The 17,762-nt window shown below is 45.9% G+C and overlaps 2 protein-coding genes across 2 annotated transcripts in view; one reads left to right on the forward strand and one right to left on the reverse strand.

The window, feature by feature from the left end:
- atp5pb (ATP synthase peripheral stalk-membrane subunit b) overlaps positions 1 to 17,762 on the reverse strand; it is a 339,131-nt gene that overhangs the window by 132,789 nt on the left and 188,580 nt on the right. The gene's annotated exons all lie outside the window — the stretch shown is intronic.
- rerea (arginine-glutamic acid dipeptide (RE) repeats a) overlaps positions 1 to 17,762 on the forward strand; it is a 119,601-nt gene that overhangs the window by 7,236 nt on the left and 94,603 nt on the right. The gene's annotated exons all lie outside the window — the stretch shown is intronic.

Below are 17,762 nucleotides of genomic sequence, written 5' to 3' on the forward strand. Positions count from 1 at the left end.
TGTAAATGTGACATTCACAGTATTTGCTTTGCCCTTCAGGCCAGGGTTGCTTGTACAGCGTTTGAAGTGTTAAGTGTGAAATCAGTGCGAGTTTTAGCGGTTTTTATAATACGCAATCATGAAAAGGGCATATCTATGGAAATTAGATCCTGTGAAGGAGGGGAGGGGCGTTGGTGTGGTGACGGTGGAGGGGGGAGAAAAAAAAATAGCGTGTGAGCGTTTCATTGTGTCCCCGCTAACAGTTTTCTTGTAATTATTGAAATTGATGTTTGTTGCAAAGCTGTAAATCTGCGAGATCTCTTGTTAATAAAGCGGCAGAGGCAGCCGAGCCGTTAGGCTGGGAAATAAAAGGCAATCAAGCCTCCAACATCCTGTCCCTCGCCCCAAAATGAAGCAGCAGAAATCCTAATTAACTGAGAGGATGAGCAGCTCTTACTCCAGTGCTCGGCTAGTCTGTGCCAGAGTTAGCTGCTATACTCTAATGAAGACGCTCTGCTAGCCGCCTGCAACCTTTCTCTCCCTCCCTCTCTCTTTCTCCTCCTTCCTTCCAGCCCTCTCTATCTGGCTCTGGCTTTTGCCCGGGGTATTTTTCTCCCCCCTCAGCTCCTGTCCTTCGCCACCTCCTCCACCTCCTCCTCCTCCTCCTCCTTCCTTGAGAGTGAAGTTATGGATGTGACTGTTGCACTGATGGAGTGAGAGAAGCTTTGTTGCCTGGAGGTGTCTGGAAGTCCTGCATAGGAAATCGGTGAGCTAGATGATGGCCTCTGTGATGCTTGTTTCTTGCTTATGTAAAGTGCTGCGAGAGAGCGGGAGAGACGGCATTGATCTCCCCCCCATTGATTTCATGCATCTTTTTTAAAAGATGACAATAAAGTTGTCTTCCTTGTGTCATTTTCAAGTGCTCCTTTTTCAAACCAGCGATGTGGCAAATGACTCCTTGTCATCAGCTGACTGTATTGCAGCAGCGTCGTGTGATCATTCGCCGAGTTGAAAGTCGGGTTAAATCTTCCCTTTTGCACACTATTTATTTGTGAACGTGTCTTAGCAGCAACACCTCGAGTCTTTGAACGTGTCATTCATGAATACGTCGTTTATGTATTCCTGCTGGGGTGTTAACCAAAGCTTTCAGAATTTATAGGCCTGCAAAGTAGCTTTAATAGAAAATAAGACATGCTCAGTGGTGTGAGTGCTGTGCTATAAGCCACGTCTTTGTTGTTTCAGAGGAACGAGTGGTGATTGATTGTTTGAAACCTGAGCTTGCCTCTGCTCCCAGCCAGCTGCTTCTCACTGTTTACCTGTAAACCTGTCCTTTTTCTGCTTTTTGCTTTGTCTTGTGGCTGGCCGCAGAGCTCTCTCTGTCGCCTCCCCTCCCCTCTTTGTTGTACCAAGCAGCCCCAGCGGCCTCCAGGGATGAACAGACAAATAGAAGACAGTGAGAGAGGTGAGGCTCGATTCCCCCATTCTCCCATCTATCTTTCTCCCCAGCGAGCACTCTGCCAGACAAGTTTCCAGGCACTCAAAAGCAGCAAATCGACTCACTGTAGGAATCACTGTCACTTAGCCGAGCTGGGGCATAGCTGCGCACCAGGATGCCAAAATCTTCCTCATCCTCCTCCCCCCCATTTCAACGCCTTCTCAAATGAAGAAAATGCTATTTGGCATGCCATTGCTGAGGCCTGCTTCTCTGTCGAGATGAGCTTATTCCAGTCCAGCCCCACAAAAAAAAGCTTCTTTTCTTCTCCTCCTGAGTTATACATTAGTGGGGTGCTACTGATGACGGCTTGATTAAGTGCTTGTTGAAGGGTCTATGAGCAGTGCTCCATCTCCATTTACTCGGCTTAATTTTAGTCAACACGACTTGCGAGGTGCGGCACTATTGCATGAATCTCTCATCAAGGTTGGAGATGTTTTGTTTCCGCACAGATTTCATGATTGTGATGGAGCACGAGAGGTTTCAGCCTCTTCCCTTTTTTATTCTTGGCACAAAGCAAACGATCTGCTCGGCACAAAGCCAGCGCTCGCTGCGAAAAAACCCAAATGTAGTAAGCGGAGTAAGGTGGCGCGATCCTTCATATCGCACTTGCGCACATACACCGAGGTGCGTGCACAGGCGTATATAGACACAGGCACTCGGAGGAATGAAAGCGGAGGGGGGAGAAAAATGTCTCAACAGCAGGAGTTTAAATTTCACTCCTCGGTGCGACAGCTTTGTCACAGGGAAGAGATTCAGCACCACCTCTGGCAGAACCCACCTTTCCTCGGAGGACCAGCAGTTCCCCTTTGTGCTTCATGTTACCCTCTGTATTTAGCACTCAGTCTTCTCCTTTAATCAACGACAGGCTTGTGAAAATCTCTACATTAAACAATGGTGCTTTATTGCCTTTTTTCCCCCCCTCTTCCCCTCTGCCTGACTCTTCCCCAGAGTTATTTTGTCTTGCCTGTGCAGCTGCTGCTGTAAAGAGGATGACAACAGGCAGAGAAAACTAAAAAGGACACGTCGTCTTTTTTTTCTTTTCTCTTTTCACTTTCTCTGTAAGCAGCTGCTTACATTACACAGGGCTCGTCCACCTTGTATTTGCTGCTGCAGAAAGATAAAGACGATGAAAGTGAGAAATATGGTGGACGTTCTCTGCGTTTGGTTAAGGGACTGCAGGTGGGTGTAAAGGGGTGGGTGTAAAGTGGATGTCGTATGAGTGCGTTTAATTATTAGTATTTTGTTTATGCGGGGGGGAGGGGAGGGGAGGGGGGGTGCATTTTGTTTGTACTTTAAGAGTAATGGAGCTCATGGGGCACGGGAATCAACGGCTGCGTTTTAATTGTTTGTGACACGTGAAATGAGAAACAATAATGTGTGACTAGTGGACCCAGGAGATTACAATCCGGTCAGCCGCTTAAAGGAGTGTCAGGGAGATGCATTACCACATCTTTGTCTCCCTCTCGGCCCCTCTGAGCCATAAACCACTCATGAGCATTTAGCCAGCAGTGATTTCTCCCCAGTTCACCTCCTCGCCCTGTGCCTGATCCTGGGGAGCTGCTGGTGGAAAACCTCCCAGGCTTCTTGAATGAATCCTCTCCTGTGTGTCTCTTGTCTCTGCGCTTGCAGCCCTGGTTCCTCTGCGAGTCTCTGCAGCACCACCTGATTTGACTTGGTAATGGGGGCATTGATGAGTCTTGGGGGAAATCGGAAAAAAGGAGCACAAAACCATACAGCAAAAACCCACTACTGTGAGGCAGCGGTAAAGACTGCTTCAGGTTTCTCAATAGCGATTGTCAAAAGAGGGGTAAAAATGGAGGACTGTAGAGATATAGCTGTCATCTATTGATGCCTATGGCCGCCTGCTCTTCCTGCAGCGGGAGGGGAAAAAAAGCTTACAGGTAGAGATGGGCCTCAGCATCCAGGCTTCAACTCGATTTGTATTTTTACTCCACTGTGCTGAAAAAAAACGGGTTCTCGCTCTCTCGAGGACAGCAGGTTATTTACATCTTTAGCAGAGCTCATTGCTCACAGAATATTGAGTTCAATGTGGAGGACATAAAAGGTAGCTAAGCCAGATGTAGTGGGGGAGATAAAAGCAGGATCGCTTAAGCACTACGTGTTATTTGAAGCACATTTCTACTGCTGTTGATGTAACCACTAGCCTAATAATTCATCTTGTCTAGTTTTTTTTTTTATCACTCAGCGCACGTCCACGGTTGCGCACACACACACACACACACACGCAGAGCGACACACAATAACTATTCACGTATACAAATTCCCCCTGCCAGCGAGGGCAGCCCCCCCCCCCCCCCCCCCTCCCTATAAAACAAGCGATTCAAAGATGAAATGCTCATCATTCTGCTGCCTCACCACGGCCATCCAACAGATGAGTAGTGCTGTGAACAAAAAGTAGGGGCTGCCTGCGCCCAGCTCCCTCACAGGGGCATCTTGTCTATGTTATCACTCCAGCTAGTGCTGCAATTAATATTAATGTGCTTTAAAGCACGCTCCACCAGCCCTGCTCCCCTCTCTCTCTCTCTCTCTCTCTCTCTCTCTCTCTCTCTCTCTCGCTCGCTTGTGTGTGTGTGCGCGTGTGTGTGTGTGTGTGTGTGTGTGGAGGAAGAGAGCAATAAAGCCAGCGGGGATAAGAATCTAGGCAGGATATGACAGTCCTCATGTCAGCTGTCTGGGAGCTGGAGGGATATGTGGATAAAGACAAGGGATGAAACTGAATCCCGACCAGCCAGACAGGCAGGTAGCGCGGCGTGTAGGTGCTGTTAGTCTTCCAGCACTCAGCGGCTGGGCCGGGGGCAGCACGCAGCCTGTTTATTTAGTCATGTTGTAATAATGCTTGACCTTTTCTTTCAAGTCCGCAGCCTGACCTTTAGCACCTTACTCCTTGGCAAATCAGTGTGTGTGTCTCACACACACACACACACACACACACACACACACACACACACACACACACACACACACACACACACACACACACACACACAGACATGCAGAGAGGGAAACGAGCACCTCCTTTGCAGGGAGCTTCATGGTCTGCCAACTCCAGGAGTGGATTGTTCCAAATTAGTATGCATTAGGTGGTTAGCGCAAAGCATTTAATTATGCGAGATGGCACTAAACTGTCTATGTTATGATTAGCCCAACACGTTACAACCTTAATCTCTTCATTCCCCCCCTCCACCCTATCTCTTTCCATGGGTGGGGAGGAGGTATAGGGGGGTTGATAGACTGGTGAAGTGTGTGTGTGTGTGTGTGTGTGATATGTTACAAGTATCTCTACTGTCAATGTTTTCTCCCTAGAAGGATTTTGATAGTTTCTTGTCTCTCCTCCTCCACTCCCCCTCTGCGTGCCCCCAGACACTTTGTCAAACGATATTGAATCAAGTCGCTTCCTTTTTATGTGTGTATGCGCCACGTCCCCCCCCTGTTCTCTGTTTTCACTGCCGCACGCTTTTTCATGGCAGGCAAGGCTTTTTAATCTCGGGGTGCAGGCAGCGGTGGCAGAAGCAGCCGGGGCAGAGTCGGTGTAAGCCAGGCAGCCATCCAGCCAGGCAGTCAGTCACTGCAGTGGAGCCCCAGCAGCTCCCCGGAGAAGCCCATTATACAGGAGAGATATCAAACCATGAATCATTTACGCCATTCCTCTCCTCCCCTCCCTTCTCCTACCCTCGCACGCAGCCTTGACGCCCGGCCGGCCGCCTGCTTGCCGCTGTCTGCATCTTTAATGAACGATTATAGCATTTCATGAACATGGGCTACAGTAATTAAAGTATTATTGATCCTTTCCATGTTTGGTGGATACAAATGTTTTTAGCCATCTTCTTTACACATCTTTTTTTGTCAGCTGGATAGAAGAAGTCCCTCTAGGAACAGCAGATGGATTTTTTTTTTCTTTCCCGCCCCCCTCAAGTTTAGGAATTTCAAGAATAGCCTTCATTCAGGGAGGAGGGAGATAATACAACAGGGTGGGGTTCTTTGGTCGTACTCATTGTGCAGTGTGTCGCGAGCACTCCGTTGCAGTGTTGGTGTCTTCTGTTTTGTGTAAAAAAAGTGTAGGGACATGGGGGTTAATGTGCTGGAAAAGAGTGATTTAGGTCAGTGGTTGTGTGTGCATCTGTCACTCTGACAAGCTGGCGCTTTAGGAAGGCTGTGCGGCTTCGAATAAAGGACAGAGTGAGAGACAAGTGAGGAGGGAGCCGGCTCTCTCAAAAAGGAGGAGAGGAAAACCTGACTTGACTGTGATTTGTGCTCTCAGCGACAGGCGGCGCGTTACAAGCAGCCGTTTGATATAGACCTAATCAATTTCACCTCTTTTATCGAGGATCAAGACAGTCAAAACCTGCAAATAAGTACACGTCTCCTCGGCTTCCTCCATCTGTTATTCCTTCCTCGCCACCCACCTCATCTCTCCCCGCTGTCAAATCTCTCCTGGTCATTTCTCCTCCTCTCTTCCCACTTTCACTGCGCTTGTCTTTCGCTCACTTGCTACATCTTCCCTGCATTTCCTCATTTGCCGTCTTCCCCCCTCTATTTCTATTAGGAGTGCACTTCAGTTCCTGTGTAAATATCACAATCACTGATGAGGATAAAATGCTGGCATCTCCACAAGGGGATTAGAGGAGCCATTTTGTGTATCACATATTAATGTGTCTATCTCTCCTTTTGCTAGAGCTGTATGGATTGTTTCCTGTCATACTGATAGATATCCCTATGTGTCTATTTGGAGCCCGTTTTTACCTCCATGATTGTTTTGTTTTGAGTTTAGCAGTAAAATCTAACTGTTGTAATAAATGTCTAAGCATCGATGAATTTCTTACCTCGAAGGTTTTGATGGAATATTGGTTACACCTAATTATTATTATTCGCGCCTGTTGTTTTTCCTCCGCTTCCCCCAAAAACTGCTCAATAACATCATCATCATTGTTGCCGAAGACGACATAAAAATGAGAAGATTGGATTGATCCAGCCATTAAAAGTCTGTGATAGCCCGTTTGTACTAGCCTGTGCTGATTGCTAGCCTCCTCTTCTTGCCCTATGGCTCGTCCCTTTTGTCAGCGAGCCACTTGGCTCTCTACAGGGCTTAGTCTAATCAGTGCAAAATATTCAACGCTAGCCCATAGCCTAATCAGCCAGAGCATAATCATTGTCAACCAATTGCATTCCTCTTGACCTCCCAGATGGAGGTAAACTGCGCCGCCTCTCCATAGCGCCGCCTCAATTACTGCAGCAGTAATGGTGATAAAGAAGACCACGGGCTCAAATGAAAATGGCAGATTGATGTGGACACACATAGCTTATAATTGGATTATAAGGAAGGACATTAATGGCGTTAGGGGCCTCGCGCTGGAGCGGGATTCAAAACGCGGGCCAGGTATTTAGTGATTTACCTCTCCTGCCTCCTCGTTTAATGCAGTTGTGCATCACAACAGTATCCTCGGGGGTCTTGGCACCTAAAGAGCAACCCTCTTGTCCCACCCCGTCTGCATGTCAAGAGTGTGTGTGCGTGCGTTCGTGCGTGCGTTCGCGTGTGTGTGTGTGATTAACATGCTTATGTGTGCTGCCAGTAACTGGCTCTCTTATGCTAGTAGTGACAGCTGTGGGGTCAGAACAAAAAGCTGTCTATTTCCAAAGCAGCAGCAGCTCCTCATCCTCCTGTTCAACGCACACACACACACACACACACACACACACACACACACACACACACACACACACAGAGAATGAGTCACTGAGACATGTCTATCATACAGTAGTTGCATTGCCGATCATGACTGCGACTACAGCTAATTTTCATTATTCCATTTATTATTAATCTGTTGAATTTATTTTTGTCTGATTAAAATCATTCAATTGACGATGGAATGAAATGGAATGAAAACGGGAAGTCTTCACATTTGAGAAGCATCGACTGGGGGATGTTTAGTCTTTTTATTTGATCAGTGAATCATGTGATTCCTTTATTATGGAACAGGCTCGTCATTTCTGTGGACGACTAATTGATTTATCAACAGAAGGAGGAGCCGGTCAGTCGTGTGGCTGAGGGGTTGACGGGTCCCTTGTTGTCAGACTGCTCTTCATTTATTTCAGTTTATCCTAATGAAGAGCGTTGAGAGAGGGATGTTATTAATTGACCCTGGCAGCTCAGAGGGGCTGTGGTCGAGTCCAGGAGCAGGTGCTGACTGCGCCGCCCACCATGTATCTCGCTAGTCCCCGTCTCAGCGTGCCCAACACTCTGCAGATGACCGATTGGCTCCCGGTAAGTGCGACGATGCTGGATGCCTTTATCCTGCGTGAGCGGCATAATACCAACTAATGCCTGAAGGAGTGCTCTCCCCCCATTTCTACCGCGCCTCTCCCCTCAGCTGCTGCTTAGCCAAGCCGTGCCGGTGCAGAGCAGAGCTGAGTGCCTCCCTTTCTACTCTCACTCCGCTCTGCCTGGCAGTTTATTAAAGGGAATACTAGCTTTTTCCTCGCGCCTGGGTGTTTGATTTCGACAGCAGCAGAAGCTGTCACGGCAGATAAAAGGCAGCGGGCCCCAGAATTACAGTGCACATAGCGTCTGTATTTACTGCGTCATTTTCCCCAGCCTCTGACGAGGGAGGAGGAGGAGAGGAGGAGAAAATGGAGGACAGGCTACTGCATTCATGTGTCTTTACATTGACATGTCTCATCAGGGAAAGAGGTGGACAGACAGTCTACAGTGAAGCCAATTCAAGCCATCAATCAGCCCCTTTCAATGGGCCTGTCCAGCACACTATAATACTCACACATAAAGACTGACAAAAGAAGGCATTATTGCTAGTGCTGACATATTTATAAACCCTTTTTTCCCCCTGTTGGCTTTGTCAGACGGAGTCAACCGGTGCGATGATTGTGCTGTGCTGACTAAAAAATTCATTAAAGGCGTTTTTTTTTTTTTTACTTGATACAGTGTGAATTGATATCATTTTTTGGTATTGATTTTTGTATTTCAAACCGGCAAGTAGCAAGCATACGATGAAACGAAGTGAGAGGTGCTTGATTCTAATCTCGGGTGATTCCTCAGACGTTTGCAGTTCTAGTTAATCGGATAATTGATTTCAGTTTCTAAAAAGCGGTTTCTCTCTACAGCCTCGCCTCGACAAAGACTTAACAGAGAGATCTGTTTTCCTGGCAGTATCTCTCGCTGAGGCTGTGGGTCATGCTAATTTTTCATCGGCATCATTTCATTGAGCTTTAATTAACACGACAAGGATTCGGTGTCCTCCAGTGTCATCCACTCAGATGGCTAATACAAACTCATTAGCCTAACTCCCGGCAACTCTAAAACAAAATGTTATTACGCTGTTTACTCTTTTGGTATATATTATAATTGATTATGGTGATGTATTTGTCCACATAAAGGAAGGTTTTTCCCATCGTATCCTGTAAGGGCCGTTTCATGTGCTTAGTATCAGTGCCCTGAAATAATTCTTCACTTAATACAATACATTACGATCCTGCTGCTAGTTTGCCTAATCTGCTTCAGCAGCATTTCAAGCGACCAGCTGTCCGTCTTCTTCACGCGTCTCCATGCTCTAGCCTGTGGTGACAGCAAGACTAATGTATTCATGCCGCCGCCACGGTGAGAGGCATTACTTTACCTTTGCTTAATTGAGGGGAAACTCCCCTGACACCTGCTTAGCACAGCACTGGGCTAGCAAAGCGGCCAAACTCAACCCTAGGAGCTGAGGCCACTGAACCCTGACTGCGAAATAACACAACCCTAGACCACCCAGGGACCGCCGAGGGGAGAAATTATTTAATAATGTTGATGAGATATTACACCAACCCTTCCTCCACTGTCTCCCTATCTTTCCCCCCCTTCTCATTACTTGTTACCTCGGGAGGGAGACAGCTCCGACTCCGTGCCTGAAGGTGTATTTAGATGGGGCTGCTAAATATTTCAAACCCTAAAGACGGAGAAGTGAAAGAAGTGAGCGAAGAAGCAAAAAGAGGAGCAAGAGGGGGCAAAAAGAATCAGTGCAGAGGATTTTGACATGGTCTGTGGAGGGAGGTTAGGGAGTGTAGTCAAGGGCAGCCAGGGCAGGCTTGTAATTGGCTGACACCAGAATGTAGCAGTGGATTTGTGTGTCTGTGTGTGTGTGTGAAGTCTGACAGTATAGACTGAATACTTCATGGCCAAATATATCCCTCCAGCCAGACTGCATTGCTTTCAGTGTGTTGATATGCTGCCATCACCTTGCACCAATCGAATGTTGATCTTGACTACAACAGACGTGTATTATTCTTTCTTTGGGCTCCAATACCAACCCCCCCCCACCACCACCACCACCACCACCACCACCTCCGCAGCAATACGAGTAAGGTCTCATCTGAGACACAGCATGACAGCTCCACTGAGCTCCTGCCTCGTCTTTTAATTGTCCCATGCCCCAGGGGCTGCTGGGAGCTGGCTGGGCGGGGCTGAACAATTTCTCCTATAACGGCGAGGAGAGCCGGGTGACAGAACGCTCACGGTGTCGGGTGCAGGTGTGGAGCAAAAAGATGGAGAGGTTGCTGACAAGCTAACCGTGGGGAGCCAAGTAGTGGGAAGCCACTCACCCAGATTAGAGAGGAGAGAGAGAGAGCTTTATATAAGAAGAAAGCACTCAGGAGGCATCCATCACCCCGCTCCAGCACAACTGGAACTCACTGATACATATTATTCAGCTGTTATCAGCTGGTCTATTAACAGACACCACTGCTAAAAATGTATGCAAAGAACTGTGTGTGTGTGTCTTTGCACTGTGAATGATAGCAGCCTGTGTGTGGCAAGGTTTTGTTGTTGCAGGACTTGTACCCTTATGTCTTATTATTTATGGCCCAACAATTCCCCTTATAATAATATACAATAATAATATAATAATAACGACATGTCTGCTAGATGAAACATCCTGGTCACATTTTAAATCATAACAGTCTTGATAATTGATTAATCATCTTCATCAATCATCATTTTTGAGAAACATTTGATGGTTGTTGCTTCTTAAATGTGAGATTTTGTACTGAACTGAATATCTCTGGGTTTTGGACTGTTGGTTAGACAAAAGCTATTTGACTATTTCACCTCGAGCTCTAGGAAATGGTGAATAAAAAAAAAAAAACGTTTGTATGTAATGTATAATCGATTTAATTGAGAAAATAATTTGCAGATGAATTGATAAAGAACATAGTTGTAGCCCTGGATTCTTTTTAATCAACAATATATACACGGCCTGCAGCAATCTCATAATTGACCTTATTTTACATATTTTTATAAGCTGTTTATGTGGGTTACTAATTCCCATTTACATGCAAACCGGCATAGCCCAATTAATATCTTTTAGATGCCTCCTCCACAACATCGCTTTCCTTACAATAATCAGCCTCGTACCGTATCTCTCTGTCACGCTGCTACTGTGTTATAGCCTTTGTACAGATTCTGGAATAACACTGTGCTTTGTGCTATTCATCTGGCAGCTACATGAAAGCTGAGTCACATGATAGAGCCTGTTTTATCAAGCAGTTAGGCTTCTGCAAAATACTGTCAAAGCGCCGATTGTGATTCATCACTCCATTAAGGTGCACACGTGTCTTAAATGCTGTTGAATAGAGCAATTGAGAATGCATGTTGTAATGTGATTATGCTTTCTCTGAGTATGAATGTATCCAGGTTAGGGGGAATTAGAAAATAGTATGTTTACATGGGCATGTATAATTAATTGTCTCAATTGGGTAAATTATTGAAAAATCGCTGTCCTTGTAAACACAGTCATTGAGCCGTTGAGTCTCTTTTGGTTAAAACGCCTGAACAATAACAGAGCTGTTCAGGGCCGCCGGAATGAAAATGTCTGTGCAGCCGAGAGGAAGCAGCGGCGTGCTTTTTGGGTCTCGCTCTTCCTGTGTTGCTGGCACAGAGACGTCATCCAGCCAGTCACGCTGGGGTCAGAGGCTCTGAAAATAGCCCTAAGGGGATTCAGGCTGCGCTGATAGCATACCTGCTGTTACGCTGAGATGTTATCCGAGTGCGAGCCAGCCCGGGCTCCCTCCCAGCTGCTTTGGATTGTTCTGCAATACCTCACGCAAAGATGGAGTGGGGCCATTACACCTCTGCCTCTGTAACGCTCCCTGCAGACACACACACACACACACACATTCTCATTCACACCTGCACAAACATGCACGCAGGTACCAGCAGCCATGCACATTTACTGCCTCAAGGTCTGTGTACGTTTGTCTTTGCACTCACAGATCATCACACACATAACTGTATGCGGCCACACACACACACACACACACCAGATAATGCTGTCACCACGAAAAAGCTTTGTCGCGACAGCACAAGCCGGCTGCCTTTTTTCGTTGATGGGTCAGAGTTGACTGCAATTTAGAGCGAGTGGTCGACTAAGGCCAGTGATGGATCTCAATGCACTCTGTGTTTACCCACAAACCTGCACCCCCACGGACGGGAGACGGCAGCACAGCTGAGAGCACACAGCCATTTTGTAACACCTCAACTCTCTCTCTCCCTCTCCCTCTCCCCCCCTGTATGAGGAATAGATGAGGTGGTGCCATTAAGTGAATTTGCTGTTATTTCCCCAGGCTCTTAGCTGAAGATGTCAAACCTCAGCCAGTGAGGCAGCCAAGGATGACTGCCGACTCGGGCGGACGCAAACACACACACACACACACACACACACACACACACACACACACACACACACACACACTCACACTCCAAACTCTACGCCACGCAAATGATCAGCTTTCATGCATCCTTGTAATTTATCAAATTGCTTGGGCATGTGATGAATGGGCCCCAGATCTCCAAAAGGGGGGGAAAAAAGACATTTAGTTTGCATTAGGTCGCTGTCATGCCCGTGTAACAGCTAAGAATTTAATTACAGTAAATGGTAAACATTGTATTCCCATTTTTCTGAAACAATAATTTAGGAGACCTAATTGCTTTGTAGTTTTACAGACTTAACACTTGAGCGATTGCACAAGTGGAATCGGCTTGTTAAACAAAAAAAACTCTCCAATCCCATTACTTATACTGCAGACTCCTATATTCTCTTAGCGTGTGGAATGAGCAAGCAGGCTTAATGTTCTCTAGGTTTTTCTGACAAATGCCCGCACTCACACATCCTTACTGTAGAAGAGGCTGGTTCTCTCCTGGTGATTTGTCACAGTTCCCCATTGTGTTACACGCCACCTCTCCTTCTCACTCCGAATCCCCCCTCCCTTCCTTTCTTTCTCTCCCTCCCTCCCTCCCCTCCCTCGCTCCCTAAATCATTTCTTTACATGTGTGTGGGTGCCCCTTCTCGCTGTGATTCTGATACTTCATAACGGCAGGAGGAAATTGAGCTGACCTTGAGGCTGCCGAGCTCCTTTTATAATGCTGATGTATGGGGCTGTGGGCGCAGGCAGCCAGTAAGTGAGAGGCATGTTTTTATTTGCCGGGGAGCAGGGCCCAGTGTCAGGACGCATAACAGGGTTCATTTCTCGCCCACTTGAGCTAGCTAGTATGCCAGGAAGCTTAGTGTCAAGCATTCGAGTCCACTAGGTGTGATTTACTTGCATTAGCCTTTGTGTACTGGAATACGTTGCGTCGCGCCGCCTAAAGCCACAAATAGAGTTAACCCTGAAGATAGGTTGTCCTCACTTAAATCTGATTTAGATTGCTGCATTGCAAATGCGTCTCTGTTGTCAGTGCTGTTATCTCAAGGTTGATGTAAAGATTCATTCATACAGGAATATTTCTGGTCAGTTTGTTTGGGTTTTTTTTCTTTTTTGTCTCGCAGCCGAGAGTGCAATCCTTTTAAAAACAATAATCTCGTTGACAACCTTATATCGCCCTGCCTGTCATTGATGCCGTTATTTGTTCAGGGCGGATGGCCCACTTTCTTTTCTTCAGACGCTCTCTGCTTATGAGCACAATCAGCTACCTCCTAACACAATCAGCCCACTCTCAAATTACAGTCATGATTGAGACCAAGTTGGTCGCAGGGAAAAGACGAGAGCGCTTACGATTCAAGCACCAACGCTGTTCAGGATGTGGACTCGATAAATGGAAATGTGTAAAAAAAATATAATGCAATAGCTCTGCAATAAATGGCACCTTTTGTGACGCTTGGAGGATGCGTTTTATGAGAGGGGTGTTGATTCAACTCTCTGGCAATTGAGGCTGCGTTCCCTTGTTTTTATTATGATTTGTATTTTATTATCACCGGTTATTGGTATTTCATTGTTAACAATGGTTTAATTAATATCTGCACCACAGCCAAAATTAGACTGTGGCTGCAACGACAGATTCTTTTCAGTATTGATTAATCTACAGATTAACTTTTTGATTAATTTATGAATGGTTTAATCTATGAAATGTCAGTAAATTGGGAGAAAATACCAATTAACCAGTTCCCAGAGGCCACTGGGGAGAATTAGAGATGTCGTGCTTTGTTCAACCAACAGCCCAAAAGATATTCAGTTTACTGTGATAGAGTGAGAAAACCAGAATTCCTCACAAAGAAGCTAAAACAAGCTTTTCTTTGAAAGTTTAGTCATCCTGACCAGACAGACTCCTTTAGTGGAGCTGCACATACAAATCTCAACATTTTCACTGATGATATTTCATTAAAAAAAATAAAACCTCACCTCATTCTGCTAAAGAAAAGATTAAATCAAATTTTTGGAAATGTTGCATGCCATTGAAGCCTCGCCACTGACGCAAATTCACACTATCTTTGTATAAATTCCACAACCTCAGTCATATGCTTCAAGCTTAAGAAATGTTTTGAATGTCATAGTGTAAATAAGCATCTAAATTTAGATATCACCATGACCTACAATTCTAACGCTAACATTAAAGCGAATTTACCATTTCTCCACAACGTTTCCATCTTCCACACTAGGATGAATGGCCTTCAGAGGATTAGCTAAGCATATTGAATGCAACCAATCTGCCGTTGCACATCATCTAAGTTAGAACACATTTTCTCTACTTGCTGGTTACATTTGTGGTGGGGGGACTTTTCCCGACGACATAGGACAATATAAATCAGATATAAGTATTAATTTGTTCTCACTTTGTCTGGAATGTTAAATAGTAATTTTAGTCCTAATTTGGAGCTTTGTCTGTAATGGTAGTGGCTTTGGTTGACATTAAGATGAGCGCAGGAAGCTCATCAGCCCCTGCCAGTTCGGCTCACTTCTCACATGGCACAGATCCACTTGCATAACCCCATGTCTGGATGCTGCACTCTAAAAAACAGGCAAGGACCCAATTCGTTCGCAGCCTATCCAGCAACACATTGACTGCGCGCACAATATGTTTTAGCAGCTTAACAGCGGCAGACTAATCAATTGAAACAGATTTTGCTGTCCATTGATCTTGGCACACCCTGGGTCCAGCCTATTACAGTGCATGTATGATAATGATGTCATTAGCAGCCCGTGGCCGATCTATTAGGGCAGGGGGGATGCTAGTAAAAAAACCACCCCAACCATACACGGGAACATGCTGCCAAATGTTGGGGCGAATGGTCCAAATCTGCTTTTCAAACGCTCTCCCTGTCACTCTCCTCCCCCCCCTCTCAACACAGCAACAGTAGCGTGGCAGAGAGGCGCTGCGCCTGCTGGTGCTGCTGACTGGCATTCTGTGTGTTGATGAATGTGCCGGCCTGACGGCTCAATGTGCTTACTTAACAGGAGCTGCTCTACTGTCACACTGAGTTTCTCAGTATCTCTCCCCCTCCCTCTCCCTCTCTCACTCACCTCACCCGTGTCTTTTCTTTCCTTAGGTAGTAAAGAGAGCGTTCCACTTGACTAGGTGCGGCAGCCTCCACACTGTTTCACAAAGGTTAATGAAGCTGCCTAGCAATGCACACTAATCACCAGGTAATGGCTTGATAGGTGGCAAAGGTCAGCTATGACGACCGATGCAGCAGTTTTGGATGAGGGAATCCGGTTGCCAAATATGTTTTATTTATATTAGATTTAGCGTAGCGGTGTGTTGTCTTCTGTTGAGAAACTCCTTCTGGAATCACGGCTCATATCCTGACAACACTTGACACCACTCCTCCTCTTGCATGGTAGAGATAATAAAGACGCAGCCCCCGCTATCTTTGGTTTTCTCCATGCTGTGCTGTGTAGGTGTTTGAAGTGGTTAGCATGAGCCTGGTGTTAAAATGGTGGCTTTTTCTGATGTGCATGTGGTGGACAGCCAGAGACACACTGACAGACTGAGAGGCGGACTAAAGTCATGAAAGCGTAGCTGTTTGTCTTTGATGTCAGCCAGCTTCCGAAGGGGGCCGTGGTGGTTGGAGGGGGATTGAGGTTTCAGCGCGGGATTTGGGGATTGTCGTGTCGGAAAGGTCTCTTTGGGGTGTGTGCGTGTTTGTGTATGTGTGTGCCAGTGTGAGACCAGGCCAGGCAGCTAAAAGAAGGAAAGGCCAGTTTGTTGTTTTCGTCATCCACATCACCCCAAGGTGCTCACATATAATAACCCTCAACTTGCGGAGAGCATGGACGTGATCCTGCTCTCACATGAGCACACACACTAGAATATAGGAATGGACATTTCTAGGCTTGTTGAGCTCGTTTTAGGTGCTCTGTTGTTACTTGTGAGGGAGACTGGATGGATCAGTTTGTTAAAGGAATGTTGTTTGTGGCTTGGATGCAGCTTCTAGGCTGAGATATGAGCAGATTAAAATGAAGATGTTAGTCACAGACTTACTTTTTTTATAAAACTGCGTGTGTGTCTGTGTTTGTGTGTGTGTGTGTGTGTGTGTGATGGCCACATTGTCTGTCCCTGTGGAAATTCCAGAGTTACTGGAGGGATTGTAAAATCAATGTGAGCTATTCATACACAGATCTAATCCTCAGATTTACTGCCGTTTAATCTGTGGTTATGGCAGGGCTCTTGATGGCTCTAATGCCGTCAAACAGATGTCCCTGCTCAGCCACCCAGGTTAGGCTGCACCTGGTGACACCATTGAGCCGTGGCATTAGGTGGCCCACTGCACATTTTCATCTTCTCCTCAGGTGCCAGCTATTGTATGAAAACATGCATTATCGTGTCATACGGTGCATCTAAAAGAAAATCGAGCTAAATGTTTACAATCGAACGTCTATGACCCCGAAATCCTCTTTAGCCGAGTTAGCTCGTGGCATGAATGTAAATGTAATGTGCTTAACTGGATTGTTGCGTGTACTTTGCGCTATTTTTTGACGGTGCTGTGCTGTCGAATGGTGCTGAGATTGCAAGGACAGAAATACTTGGATTTTATTCACTGCACACCTGGTGTTATTCTCAAATTCAAAAACGGGGCCATTTCACTTCACAATGCAGGCTGAATCCAGGAGGCGTATTGCATCAGAGGCAGGGAGTGAATAATAACAAGTTACAGTATCGTTTTGTTCATCTGGTAGATATCATGGGATGTTGCCTTGTTCTGTGCCAGCTTTGCCATCCAGAAATAATTAGTTGGGAAACACAACACAGTCTCCTCAAAAGAAAAATAGCTCAGACAAAGTACGCACAAAAAACATGGGCTCCACTATATAGAATTCTAAACCATGTTGACAAATTTTGCCAAATTATCCCCATCATTCATTTGGTTTTGCAATCAACATCAAAAGTGGCAAACCTTTTGAATTACATGAATAGACTTAAGTAATAGATTGATGATAATTCCCTGTAATGAGCAGTTTTAATGAAAAGGGCACAATTCAGCAAAACACTGTTTTCCCATCAAATTCAAAATGTGCATCAAACTATTAATTTGGATTGTTACAGCCTGAATATGGCACATATATATGCATGACATGAATGCACACATATTATACACATTCCCAGCATGAACAGTGCGACGGCGCTTGCATTACATTGAAATATAGCAGATCATATGCGTGCACGCGCGTGTGTTAGCGTTGCCTTTTGGGTGTTAAAGAGAGTAAATGCAGAGAATCTCTCTGTGTGTGCGGATGCTGAATGTGAAATGTCAATGTTATTGAACAGATGCTGCGAGGCAGAGCTGTGATGTTTTTATTTCCAAGCTCTTGTCAAGCAAGGCAGAGAAGAGAGGGCTCATGGGATAATGGGGGAGGTTCAGGGGTGGAGGGACTGTGTGTGCGCGTGTGTGTGTGTGTGTGTGTGTGTGTATGATTGCCTAGATCTGTGTGTCTCCAGTAAAGGTTTATTGAGAAGAGGGAAATGAATACTGGCTTAGAATAAATGCTCACAATCTCCTCATAGAAAATACTA

This window comes from Eutrigla gurnardus, assembly GCF_963514095.1.
Source record: "Eutrigla gurnardus genome assembly, chromosome: 8".
Taxonomy (NCBI): domain Eukaryota; kingdom Metazoa; phylum Chordata; class Actinopteri; order Perciformes; family Triglidae; genus Eutrigla; species Eutrigla gurnardus.